Source organism: Leuresthes tenuis, unplaced genomic scaffold (genome assembly GCF_036924035.1).
Source record: "Leuresthes tenuis unplaced genomic scaffold, fLeuTen1.0.hap1 SCAF_23, whole genome shotgun sequence".
NCBI classification, from domain to species: Eukaryota; Metazoa; Chordata; class Actinopteri; order Atheriniformes; family Atherinopsidae; genus Leuresthes; species Leuresthes tenuis.
The window spans coordinates 11,220,161-11,232,081 of NW_027325377.1; the positions used below are offsets into that span (position 1 = coordinate 11,220,161).

Below are 11,921 nucleotides of genomic sequence, written 5' to 3' on the forward strand. Positions count from 1 at the left end.
AGACTCCGGTGAACGAAGAGAGAGGACTTACAAACCAGAAATACAAAAGGATGCTCGATATCAAGATCCAGAAGAAGAGGCTAACAATGCCACGAACACTTACGATGCTGGGAATGATGCCAGCAATGAACAGAGAAGAAGATTCAGTGTCATCAATCTGCAACACGTGCCTCTAATGAGGGGGTGAATATAGAATCCTCAACGATTACAACGTCTCTGGGAACTGTGACAACAACAAGGTTTAAACCATTTTGATATATATTGTAACCTATTGGCTAAGGAATAGTGCTGAAAATGAGGTAAATCTAATCCACCACTGTCCTTGGTCTTCTGTAGGGTTTTTAAACTAATACGTGGTGGTTTGTTTTTCCACAGAAATTTGGAGATGCATGAATCTAGTGACTTAAACCAAGTAGCAGATGGTTTTATGGGGATCATTGAGAACAAATAGTTAACTTTTGGTAGTATCATCATTTTAATGGTTGTAACTCTCCCCATAAGTGATATAGGTAAGGACTTCCAACGAGAGAGATCGTCCTCTACTCTCTTTACTGATTGCACATAATCCATCTATACTTATCAGTTTAATATGTGATATGTCTATGCAAGGACTACATATTAAATGGATTTTTATCAATAGGAGTTGAAAAAGGAGCTTGCTCCGTTCACTCCAAGCATCGACCCGGTACTGCAGTGCCGCTGGGAACGGTGCGCTCTCCTCTGCTCTTGTGAAAAAGCTAACAGCGGTGCAGGATGGAAGTTTCTTTTAGTCTGCTGAGAAAAGAGAGTGAATGCGAAGTAGACTTTAACACGGCTCTGGGAGCGAGCCGAGTGCGGGCTAACCAGGAGAAATGCTTGAAAGAAACGCGACACCGAATGAGCGGTCAGAACAAAGCCTCAATACGGTGTTCCTGTGGTGTTTTTATAAAATGCGGTGAAAATAAAGGTGTGAATGCCCCATAGAAAACTAAAAGGTGGAGCGGAAGGAAGTGTTCGGCTGCAAGAAGGTGTGAATGTCCGACTATATTTGGTGAAAAGCAGGTGAAGCAAGGTCTGAATGCCCAACCTTACATCATCAAAAGCGAGATCAGAGGTTTTTGGCTGCAAGAAGGCCATAGTTTGCCAAAAGCGGGTAAGGTGCGAATGACCGACTAAATATCAACAAAAGTGGGGGCGGAGGTCTTCGGATGCAAGTGGGTGTGAATATCCCACCATACAAGTATGGTGGAGAGGAAGCTGTGAATGGCCGACCATAGTTTGCAAAAAGCGGGTGAGAAAAGGTGCGAATGTCCAACCATACATGATCGAAACAGGGTGTTTGGCTGCGACAAGGTGTGAATGTCCACCCATAATTAATGAAAAGCGGGCAACAAGTAGGTTCGAATGCCATACCATACATCATCAAAAGCAGGAGTGGATGTGTTCGGCTACAAGAAGGTTTGAATGTCCGAGCATAGTTTGTAAAAAGCGGGTAAGAAAAGGTTCGAATGCCCGAACATACACCATCAAAAGAGGGAGCGGAGGTGTTCCGCTGTAAGACGGTGTGAATGTCCGACCATAGCTGGTAAAAAGTGGGTATGAAAAGGTGCGAATGCCCAAATTCGGCTGAAAAAAACTGTGTTCGGCTGCAAAAAGGTGTGAATGTTCGACTAAAGTTTGTAAAAAGCGGGTAAGACAAGGTGCGAATGCCTGACAATGTATGATCAAAAGCGGGAGCGGAGGTGTTCAGCTGCAAGAAGGTCTAAATGTCCATAATTAATTGCTAGAAAACATGAAAGAAAATTTTCGAAAATCAATCCGCACATGATCATAAGTGGGAGAGGAGGTGTTCAGCTGCAAGAAGGTGTGAATATCCTACCATAATTGCTGAAAAATGTGTTAGAAACGGTAAGAATCCCGGACCATACCTCATCAAAAGCTAGAGAGGTGGTGTTCGGCTACAAGTAGGTGTGAATGTCTGACTAAAGTTCAAATATATTAACAAAAGCGGGAGGAGAGGTCTTCGGATGAGTGGTTGAGAATTTCCAACCATAATCTATAAAATGCGGTGAAAAAAAAGGTGTGATAGAAACCTAAAAGGTGGAGCGGAAGTGTTCGGCTGCAAGAAGGTGTGAATGTCCATCTATAGTTGGTGAAAAGCAGGAAAAGCAAGGTCTGAATGCCCAATCTTACATCATCAAAAGCGAGATCAGAGGTGTTTGGCGGCAAGAAAACAGGTAAGGTGTGAATGACCGACTAAATATCAACAAAAGTGGGGGCGGAGATCTTCGGATGCAAGTGGGTGTGAATATCCCACCATACAAGTATGGTGGAGAGGAAGCTGTGAATGGCCGACCATAGTTTGCAAAAAGCGGGTGAGAAAAGGTGCGAATGTCTAACCATACATGATCAAAAGAGGGAGCGGAGGTGTTTGGCTGTGACAAGGTGTGAATGTCCACCCATAATTAATGAAAAGCGGGCAACAAGTAGGTTCAAATGCCCAACCATACATCAACAAAAGCAGGAGTGGATGTGTTTGGATACAAGAAGGTTTGAATGTCCGAGCATAGTTTGTAAAAAGCGGGTAAGAAAAGGTGCGAATGCCCGACAAAGTATGATCAAAAGAGGGAGTGGAGGTTTTCGGCTACAAGGTTTGAATGTACGACCATAGTTTGTAAAAAGCGGGTAAGTAAAGGTGCGAATGCCCGAACATACACCATCAAAAGAGGGAGCGGAGGTGTTTCACTGCAAGAAGGTGTGAATGTCTGAGCATAGTTTGTAAAAAGTGGGTAAGAAAAGGTTCGAATGCCAGAACATACACCATCAAAAGAGGGAGCGGAGGTGTTCCGCTGTAAGAAGGTGTGAATGTCCGACCATAGTTGGTAAAAAGCGGGTAAGAAAAGGCTAAAATACCCAACTCTACACAATCAATAGCGGGAGCGGAGTTGTTCGGCTAAAAGAAGGTATGAAAGTCCGACCATGGTTTGTAAAAAGCGGGTAAGAAAAGGTTCGAATGCCAAAATATACACCATCAAAAGCGGAAGCCGAGGTGTTCGGCTGCAAGTAGGTGTGAATGTCAGATCATAATTTGTAAAAAGCTGATGAGAAAGGTGTGAATGACCAACAATAATTGCTGAAAAATGTGTTAGAAAAGGTAAGAATGCCGGACCATTCATCATCAAAAGCGGGAGAAGAGGTGTTCGGCTGCAAGAAGCTGTGAATGTCCAGCCATAATAACTCAAAAACGGGTAAGAAAAGGTAGTATTGCCAGACCATAAATGATCAAAGCAGGGAGCGGAGGTGTTCCGCTGTAAGAAGGTGTGAATGTCCCACCATAATTGGTAAAAAGCGGGTAAGAAAAGGTTAAAATACCCGACTGTACACAATCAATAGTGGGAGCGGAGTTGTTCGGCTACTAAAAGGTGTGAAAGTCCGACCATGGTTTGTAAAAAGCGGGTAAGAAAAGTTGCGAATGCCGGACAATGTATGATCAAAAGAGGGAACGGAGGTTTTCGGCTGCAAGAAGGTCTAAATGTCCAACCATAATTTGTAAAAACCGGGGAAGAAAAGGCTCGGAAGCCCGACTATACACCATCAAAAGCGGGAGCGGAGGTGTTCAGCTGCAAGAAGGTCTGAATGTCCATCAATAATTGCTATAAAACATGAAAAAAAATGTTCGAATATCCAACCGCACATGATCATAAGTGGGAGAGGAGGTGTTCAGCTGCAAGAAGGTGTGAATGTCCACCCATAATTCCTCAAAAATGGGTAAAAAAAAAGGTGCGAATGCCCAACCATACATCATCAAAAGCAGGACTGGATGTGTTCGGCTACAAGAAGGTTTGAATGTCCGAGCATAGTTTGTAAAAAGCGGGTAAGAAAAGGTTCGAATGCCCGAACCTACACCATCAAAAGAGGGAGCGGAGGTGTTCCGCCATAAGAAGGTGTGAATGTCCGACCGTAGTTGGTAAAAAGCGGGTAAGAAAAGGTTAAAATACCCGACTGTACACAATCAATAGCGGGAAGGGATGTGTTCGGCTACAAGAAAGTGTGAAAGTCCAACCATGTTTTGTAAAAAGTGGTTAAGAAAAGGTGCGAATGCCCGACAATGTATGATCAAAAGAGGGAGCGGAGGTTTTCGGCTGCAAGAAGGTCTGAATGTCCAACCATAATTTGTAAAAACCGGGGAAGAAAAGGCTCGAAAGCCCGACTATACATCATCAAAAGCGGGAGCGGAGGTGTTCAGCTGCAAGAAGGTCTCAATGTCCATCAATAATTGCTAGAAAACATGAAAGAAAATTTTCGAATATCAAACTGCACATGATCATATGCGGGAGAGGAGGTGTTCAGCTGCAAGATGGTGTGAATGTCCACCCATAATTCCTGAAAAATGGGTAAAAAAAAGGTGCGAATGCCCAACCATACAACATCAAAAGCAGGTGTGAATGTCAGATCATAATTTGCAAAAAACTGATGAGAAATGGTGAGAATGCCCGACTATACACCATCAAATGCGGGAGCGGAGGTGTTCGGCTGTGAGTAGGTGTGAATGTCCGACCATACTTGCTGAAAAATATGACAAAGCAGTTTTCACTTGGTTTGAGTGAAGGAATTCATTTTCTATCAAAATCCGAAATTGTGTAGAACTCGTGGAAATAAGTTTATTCTCGGATTCCTAAAGGTTTAGTGTTGTTCTTTGGTATACTGCAAAGTAATACTTTCTATTTTGTTGAAACCGATTCAGACATGGATAAATATGAAGGACAAAGCAGTTTTAACTTGGTTTGAGTGAAGGAATTCATTTTATATCAAAATCCAAAATTGTGTAGAACTGGTGAAAAGAAGCTTATTCTCGGATTCCTAAAGGTTTAGTGTTGTTCTTTGGTATACTGCAAAGTAATACTTTCTATTTTTGAAACCCATTCAGACATGGATAAATATGAAGGACAAAGCAGTTTTAACTTGGTTTGAGTGAAGGAATTCATTTTATATCAAAATCCAAAATTGTGTAGAACTGGTGAAAAGAAGCTTATTCTCGGATTCCTAAAGGTTTAGTGTTGTTCGTTGGTATACTGCAAAGTAATACTTTCTTTTTTGTTGAAACCTATTCAGACATGGATAAATATTAAGGACAAAGCAGTTTTAACTTGGTTTGAGTGAAGGAATTCATTTTATATCAAAATCCGAAATTGTGTAGAACTGGTGATAAGAAGCTTATTTTCGGATTTCTAAAGGTTTAGTGTTGTTCTTTGGTATACTGCAAAGTAATTCTTTCTTTTTTGTTGAAACCTATTCAGACATGGATAAATATGAAGGACAAAAGCAGTTTTAACTTGGTTTGAGTGAACGAATTCATTTTATATCAAAATCCGAAATTGTGTAGAACTCGTCAATCGACGCTTATTCTCGGATTCCTGAAAAGGTTTAGAGTTGTTCTTTCCTATCCTGCAAAGTACAACGTTCTTTTTTGTTTAAAGCTATTTAGACATGAATAAATATGAAGGACAAAGCAGTTTTAACTTGGTTTGAGTGAAGGCATTCATTTTATATCAAAATCCGAAATTGTGTAGAACTCGTGAAAAGAAGATTATTCTCGGATTCCTAAAGGTTTAGTGTTGTTCTTTCCTATCCTGCAAAGTACAACGTTCTTTTTTGTTTAAAGCTATTATGACATGGATAAATATGAAGGACAAAGCAGTTTTAACTTAATCGGTTTCAACAAAATAGAAAGTATTACTTTGCAGTATACCAAAGAACAACACTAAACCTTTAGGAATCCGAGAATAAACTTATTTCCACGAGTTCTACACAATTTCGGATTTTGATATAAAATGAATTCCTTCACTCAAACCAAGTTAAAACTGCTTTTTCCTTGATATTTATCCATGTCTGAATCGGTTTCAACAAAATAAAAAGTATTACTTTGCAGTATACCAAAGAACAACACTAAACCTTTAGGAATCCGAGAATAAACTTATTTCCACGAGTTCTACACAATTTCGGATTTCTATATAAAATGAAATCCTTCACTCAAACCAAGTGAAAACTGCTTTGTCATATTTTTCAGCAAGTATGGTCGGACATTCACACCTACTCACAGCCGAACACCTCCGCTCCCGCATTTGATGGTGTATAGTCGGGCATTCTCACCATTTCTCATCAGGTTTTTGCAAATTATGATCTGATATTCACACCTGCTTTTGATGATGTATGGTTGGGCATTCGCACCTTTTTTTACCCATTTTTCAGGAATTATGGGTGGACATTCACACCTTCTTGCAGCTGAACACCTCCTCTCCCGCATATGATCATGTGCGGTTTGATATTCGAAAATTTTCTTTCATGTTTTTTAGCAATTATTGATGGACATTGAGACCTTCTTGCAGCTGAACCCCTCTGCTCCCGCTTTTGATGGTGTATAGTCGGGCTTTCGAGCCTTTTCTTCCCCGGTTTTTACAAATTATGGTTGGACATTCAGACCTTCTTTTAGCCGAAAACCTCCGCTCCCTCTTTTGATCATACATTGTCGGGCATTCGCACCTTTTCTTACCCGCTATTTACAAAACATGGTCGGACTTTCACACCTTCTTGTAGCCGAACACATTCGCTCCCGCTATTGATTGTGTACAGTCGGGTATTTTAACCTTTTCTTACCCACTTTTTAGCAACTACGGTCGGACATTCACACCTTCTTATGGCGGAACACCTCCGCTCCCTCTTTTGATTGTGTATGTTCGGGCATTCAAACCTTTTCTTACCCGCCTTTTACAAACTATGGTCGGACATTCAAACCTTCTTGTGGCCGAACACATCCACTTCTGCTTGTGATGATGTATAGTTGGGCATTCACACCTTTTCTTACCCATTTCTCAGTAATTATTGGTGGACATTCAGACCTTCTTGCAGCTGAACACCTCTGCTCCCGCTTTTGATGGTGTATAGTCGGGCTTTCGAGGCTTTTCTTCAACGGTGTTTACAAATTATGGTTGGAAATTCAGACCTTGCAGCCGAACACCTCCGCTCCCTCTTTTGATCATACATTGTCGGGCATTCGCACCTTGTCTTACCCGCGTTTTACAAACCATTGTCGGACTTTCACACCTTCTTGTAGCCGAACAACTCCGCTCCCGCTATTGATTGTGTACAGTCGGGTATTTTAACCTTTTCTTACCCGCTTTTTACCAATTATGGTCGGACATTCACACCGTCTTACAGCGGAACACCTCCGCTCCCAAATTTGATGGTGTATGTTCGAGCATTCGAACTTTTTCTTACCCACTTTTTACAAGCTATGGTCGGACATTCAAACCTTCTTGTAGCAGAACACATCCACTTCTTCTTTTGATGATGTATGGTTGGGCATTCGCACCTTTTCTTACCCATTTTTCAGGAATTATGGGTGGAAATTCACACCTACTTGCAGTCGAACAGCTCTGCTCCCACTTTTGATTATGTTTGGTTGGATATTCGAACCTTTTCTTAACTGCTTTTTACAAACTTTGGTCGGACGTTCACACCTTCTTGCAGCCAAACACCTCCGCTTCCGCTTATGATGGTATATATTCGGGCATTCGAACCTTTTCTTACCCGCTTTTTACAAACTATGGTCGGACATTCGCACCATCTTACAGCGGAACACCTCCGCTCCCTCTTTTGATCATACATTGTCGGGCATTCGCACCTTTTCTTACCCGCTTTTTACAAACTATGCTCGGACATTCAAACCTTCTTGTAGCCAAACACATCCACTCCTGCTTTTGTTGATGTATGGTTGGGCATTCGAACCTACTTGTTGCCCGCTTTTCATTAATTATGGGTGGACATTCACACCTACTTGCAGCCGAACACCTCGGCTTCCGCTTTTGATGGTGTGTATTTTTGCATTCGAACCTTTTCTTACCCGCTTTTTACAAACCATGGTCGGACTTTCACACCTTCTTTTAGCCGAACAACTCCGCTCCCGCTATTGATTGTGTAGAGTCGGGTATTTTAACCTTTTCTTACCCGCTTTTTACCAACTATGGTCGCACATTCACACCTCCTTACAGCGGAAAACCTCCGCTCCCTCTTTTGATGGTGTATGTTCTGGCATTCGAACCTTTTCTTACCCACTTTTTACAAACTATGCTCGGACATTCACACCTTCTTGCAGCGAAACACCTCCGCTCCCTCTTTTGATTGTGTATGTTCGGGCATTCAAACCTTTTCTTACCCGCCTTTTACAAACTATGGTCGGACATTCAAACCTTCTTGTGGCCGAACACATCCACTTCTGCTTGTGATGATGTATAGTTGGGCATTCACACCTTTTCTTACCCATTTCTCAGTAATTATTGGTGGACATTCAGACCTTCTTGCAGCTGAACACCTCTGCTCCCGCTTTTGATGGTGTATAGTCGGGCTTTCGAGGCTTTTCTTCAACGGTGTTTACAAATTATGGTTGGAAATTCAGACCTTGCAGCCGAACACCTCCGCTCCCTCTTTTGATCATACATTGTCGGGCATTCGCATCTTGTCTTACCCGCGTTTTACAAACCATGGTCGGACTTTCACACCTTCTTTTAGCCGAACAACTCCGCTCCCGCTATTGATTGTGTACAGTCGGGTATTTTAACCTTTTCTTACCCGCTTTTTACCAATTATGGTCGGACATTCACACCGTCTTACAGCGGAACACCTCCGCTCCCAAATTTGATGGTGTATGTTCGAGCATTCGAACTTTTTCTTACCCACTTTTTACAAGCTATGGTCGGACATTCAAACCTTCTTGTAGCAGAACACATCCACTTCTTCTTTTGATGATGTATGGTTGGGCATTCGCACCTTTTCTTACCCATTTTTCAGGAATTATGGGTGGAAATTCACACCTACTTGCAGTCGAACACCTCTGCTCCCACTTTTGATTATGTTTGGTTGGATATTCAAACCTTTTCTTAACTGCTTTTTACAAACTTTGGTCGGACGTTCACACCTTCTTGCAGCCGAACACCTCCGCTTCCGCTTATGATGGTATATATTCGGGCATTCGAACCTTTTCTTACCCGCTTTTTACCAACTATGGTCGGACATTCGCACCATCTTACAGCGGAACACCTCCGCTCCCTCTTTTGATGGTGTATTTTCGGGCATTCGCACCTTTTCTTACCCGCTTTTTACAAACTATGGTTGGACATTCAAACCTTCTTGTAGCCAAACTCATCCACTCCTGCTTTTGTTGATGTATGGTTGGGCATTCGAACCTACTTGTTGCCCGCTTTTCATTAATTATGGGTGGACATTCAGACCTACTTGCAGCCGAACACCTCGGCTTCCGCTTTTGATGGTGTATATTTTTGCATTCGAACCTTTTCTTACCCGCTTTTTACAAACCATGGTCGGACTTTCACACCTTCTTTTAGCCGAACAACTCCGCTCCCGCTATTGATTGTGTAGAGTCGGGTATTTTAACCTTTTCTTACCCGCTTTTTACCAACTATGGTTGGACATTCACACCTTCTTACAGCGGAACACCTCCGCTCCCTCTTTTGATGGTGTATGTTCGGGCATTCAAACCTTTTCTTACCCGCCTTTTACAAACTATGCTCGGACATTCAAACCTTCTTGTGGCCGAACACATCCACTTCTGCTTTTGATGATGTATAGTTGGGCATTCACACCTCTTCTTACCCATTTTTCAGTAATTATTGGTGGACATTCAGACCTTCTTGCAGCTGAACACCTCTGCTCCCGCTTTTGATGGTGTATAGTCGGGCTTTCGAGGCTTTTCTTCAACGGTGTTTACAAATTATGGTTGGAAATTCAGACCTTGCAGCCGAACACCTCCGCTCCCTCTTTTGATCATACATTGTCGGACATTCGCACCTTGTCTTACCCGCGTTTTACAAACCATGGTCGGACATTCACAGCTTCCTCTCCACCATACTTGTATGGTGGGATAATCACACACACTTGCATCCGAAGACCTCTGCCCCCACTTTTGTTGATATTTAGTCGGTCATTCACACCTTACCCGTTTTCTTGCAGCCAAACACCTCTGATCTCGCTTTTGATGATGTAAGATTGGGCATTCAGACCTTGCTTTTCCTGCTTTTCACCAACTATAGACGGACATTCACACCTTCTTGCAGCCAAACACTTCCGCTCCACCTTTTAGTTTTCTATCACACCTTTTTTTTCACCGCATTTTATAGATTATGGTTGGAAATTCTCAACCACTCATCCGAAGACCTCTCCTCCCGCTTTTGTTAATATATTTGAACTTTAGTCAGACATTCACACCTACTTGCAGCCGAACACCACCTCTCTAGCTTTTGATGATGTATGGTCCGGCATTCTTACCGTTTCTAACACATTTTTCAGCAATTATGGTAGGACATTCACACCTTCTTGCAGCTGAACACCTCCTCTCCCACTTATGATCATGTGCAGATTGATTTTCGAAAATTTTCTTTCATGTTTTCTAGCAATTAATGATGGACATTTAGACCTTCTTGCAGCTGAACACCTCCGCTCCCGCTTTTGATCATACATTGTCAGGCATTCGAACCTTGTCTTACAAACTTTAGTCAAACATTCACACCTTTTTGCAGCCGAACACAGTTTTTTTCAGCCGAACTTGGGCATTCGAACCTTTTCATACCCACTTTTTACCAACTATGGTCGGACATTCAAACCTTCTTGTAGCCGAACACATCCAGTCCTGCTTTTGATGATGTATGTTCAGGCATTCGAACCTTTTCTTACCAGCTTTTTACAAACTATGCTCGGACATTCAAACCTTCTTGTAGCCGAACACATCCACTCCTGCTTTTGATGATGTATGGTATGGCATTCGAACCTACTTGTTGCCCGCTTTTCATTAATTATGGGTGGACATTCACACCTTGTCGCAGCCAAACACCTCCGCTCCCTGTTTTGATCATGTATGGTGGACATTCGCACCTTTTCTCACCCGCTTTTTGCAAACTATGGTCGGCCATTCACAGCTTCCTCTCCACCATACTTCTATGGTGGGATATTCACACCCACTTGCATCCGAAGACCTCCGCCCCCACTTTTGTTGATATTTAGTCGGTCATTCGCACCTTACCCACTTTTGGCAAACTATGGCCTTCTTGCAGCCAAAAACCTCTGATCTCGCTTTTGATGATGTAAGGTTGGGCATTCAGACCTTGCTTCACCTGCTTTTCACCAAATATAGTCGGACATTCACACCTTCTTGCAGCCGAACACTTCCGCTCCACCTTTTAGTTTTCTATGGGGCATTCACACCTTTTTTTTCACCGCATTTTATAAAAACACCACAGGAACACCGTATTGAGGCTTTGTTCTGACCGCTCATTCGGTGTCGCGTTTCTTTCAAGCAATTCGCCTGGTTAGCCCGCACTCGGCTCGCTCCCAGAGCCGTGTTAAGGTCTACTTCGCATTCACTCTCTTTTCTTAGCAGACTAAAAGAAAGTTTCATCTTGGGCTCCCTGAAACCTCCATCCTGCACCGCTGTTTGCTTTTTCACAAGAGCAGAGGAGAGCGCACCGTTCCCAGGGGCACTACAGTACCGGGTCGATGCTTGGAGTGAACGGAGCAAGCTCCTTTTTCAACTCCTATTGATACAAATCCATTTAATATGTAGTCCTCGCATAGAGGACACATCAGACATTAAACTGATAAGAACAGATACTACACTTGATCTTAGCCAAAAGGCCGAGAAGCGATAACTGTCCACTGGTTCACGTCCGAGGGCCCTTCCTGGCACAATGCGCACTTGTAGCGGTGTTCTTTTTATGGACATAGTGTCACTTTGCACCTCGGCCCACCCGCTGCACTGAGCACTCTTCAGCCCTTTTAAATGGTATAACTTTACACTACCGCACGCTCCAGCGAGCACCATTCAAGCAACAACTTTGCACTCCAGCTTCGAACATTGGCACAGTCGCAACAAGTAA

At 42.7% G+C, this 11,921-nt stretch overlaps 1 non-coding gene and 1 pseudogene across 1 annotated transcript; one reads left to right on the forward strand and one right to left on the reverse strand.

The window, feature by feature from the left end:
- Nucleotides 1-542: 542 nt before the first annotated feature.
- On the forward strand, nt 543-719 carry LOC140283479 (U2 spliceosomal RNA; annotated as a pseudogene).
- Nucleotides 720-11,500: 10,781 nt separating this feature from the next.
- On the reverse strand, nt 11,501-11,691 carry LOC140283548 (U2 spliceosomal RNA). The gene has a single exon (XR_011910144.1). It is a non-coding gene; the product is annotated as a U2 spliceosomal RNA (small nuclear RNA).
- Between the last annotated feature and the right edge of the window lie 230 nt (nt 11,692-11,921).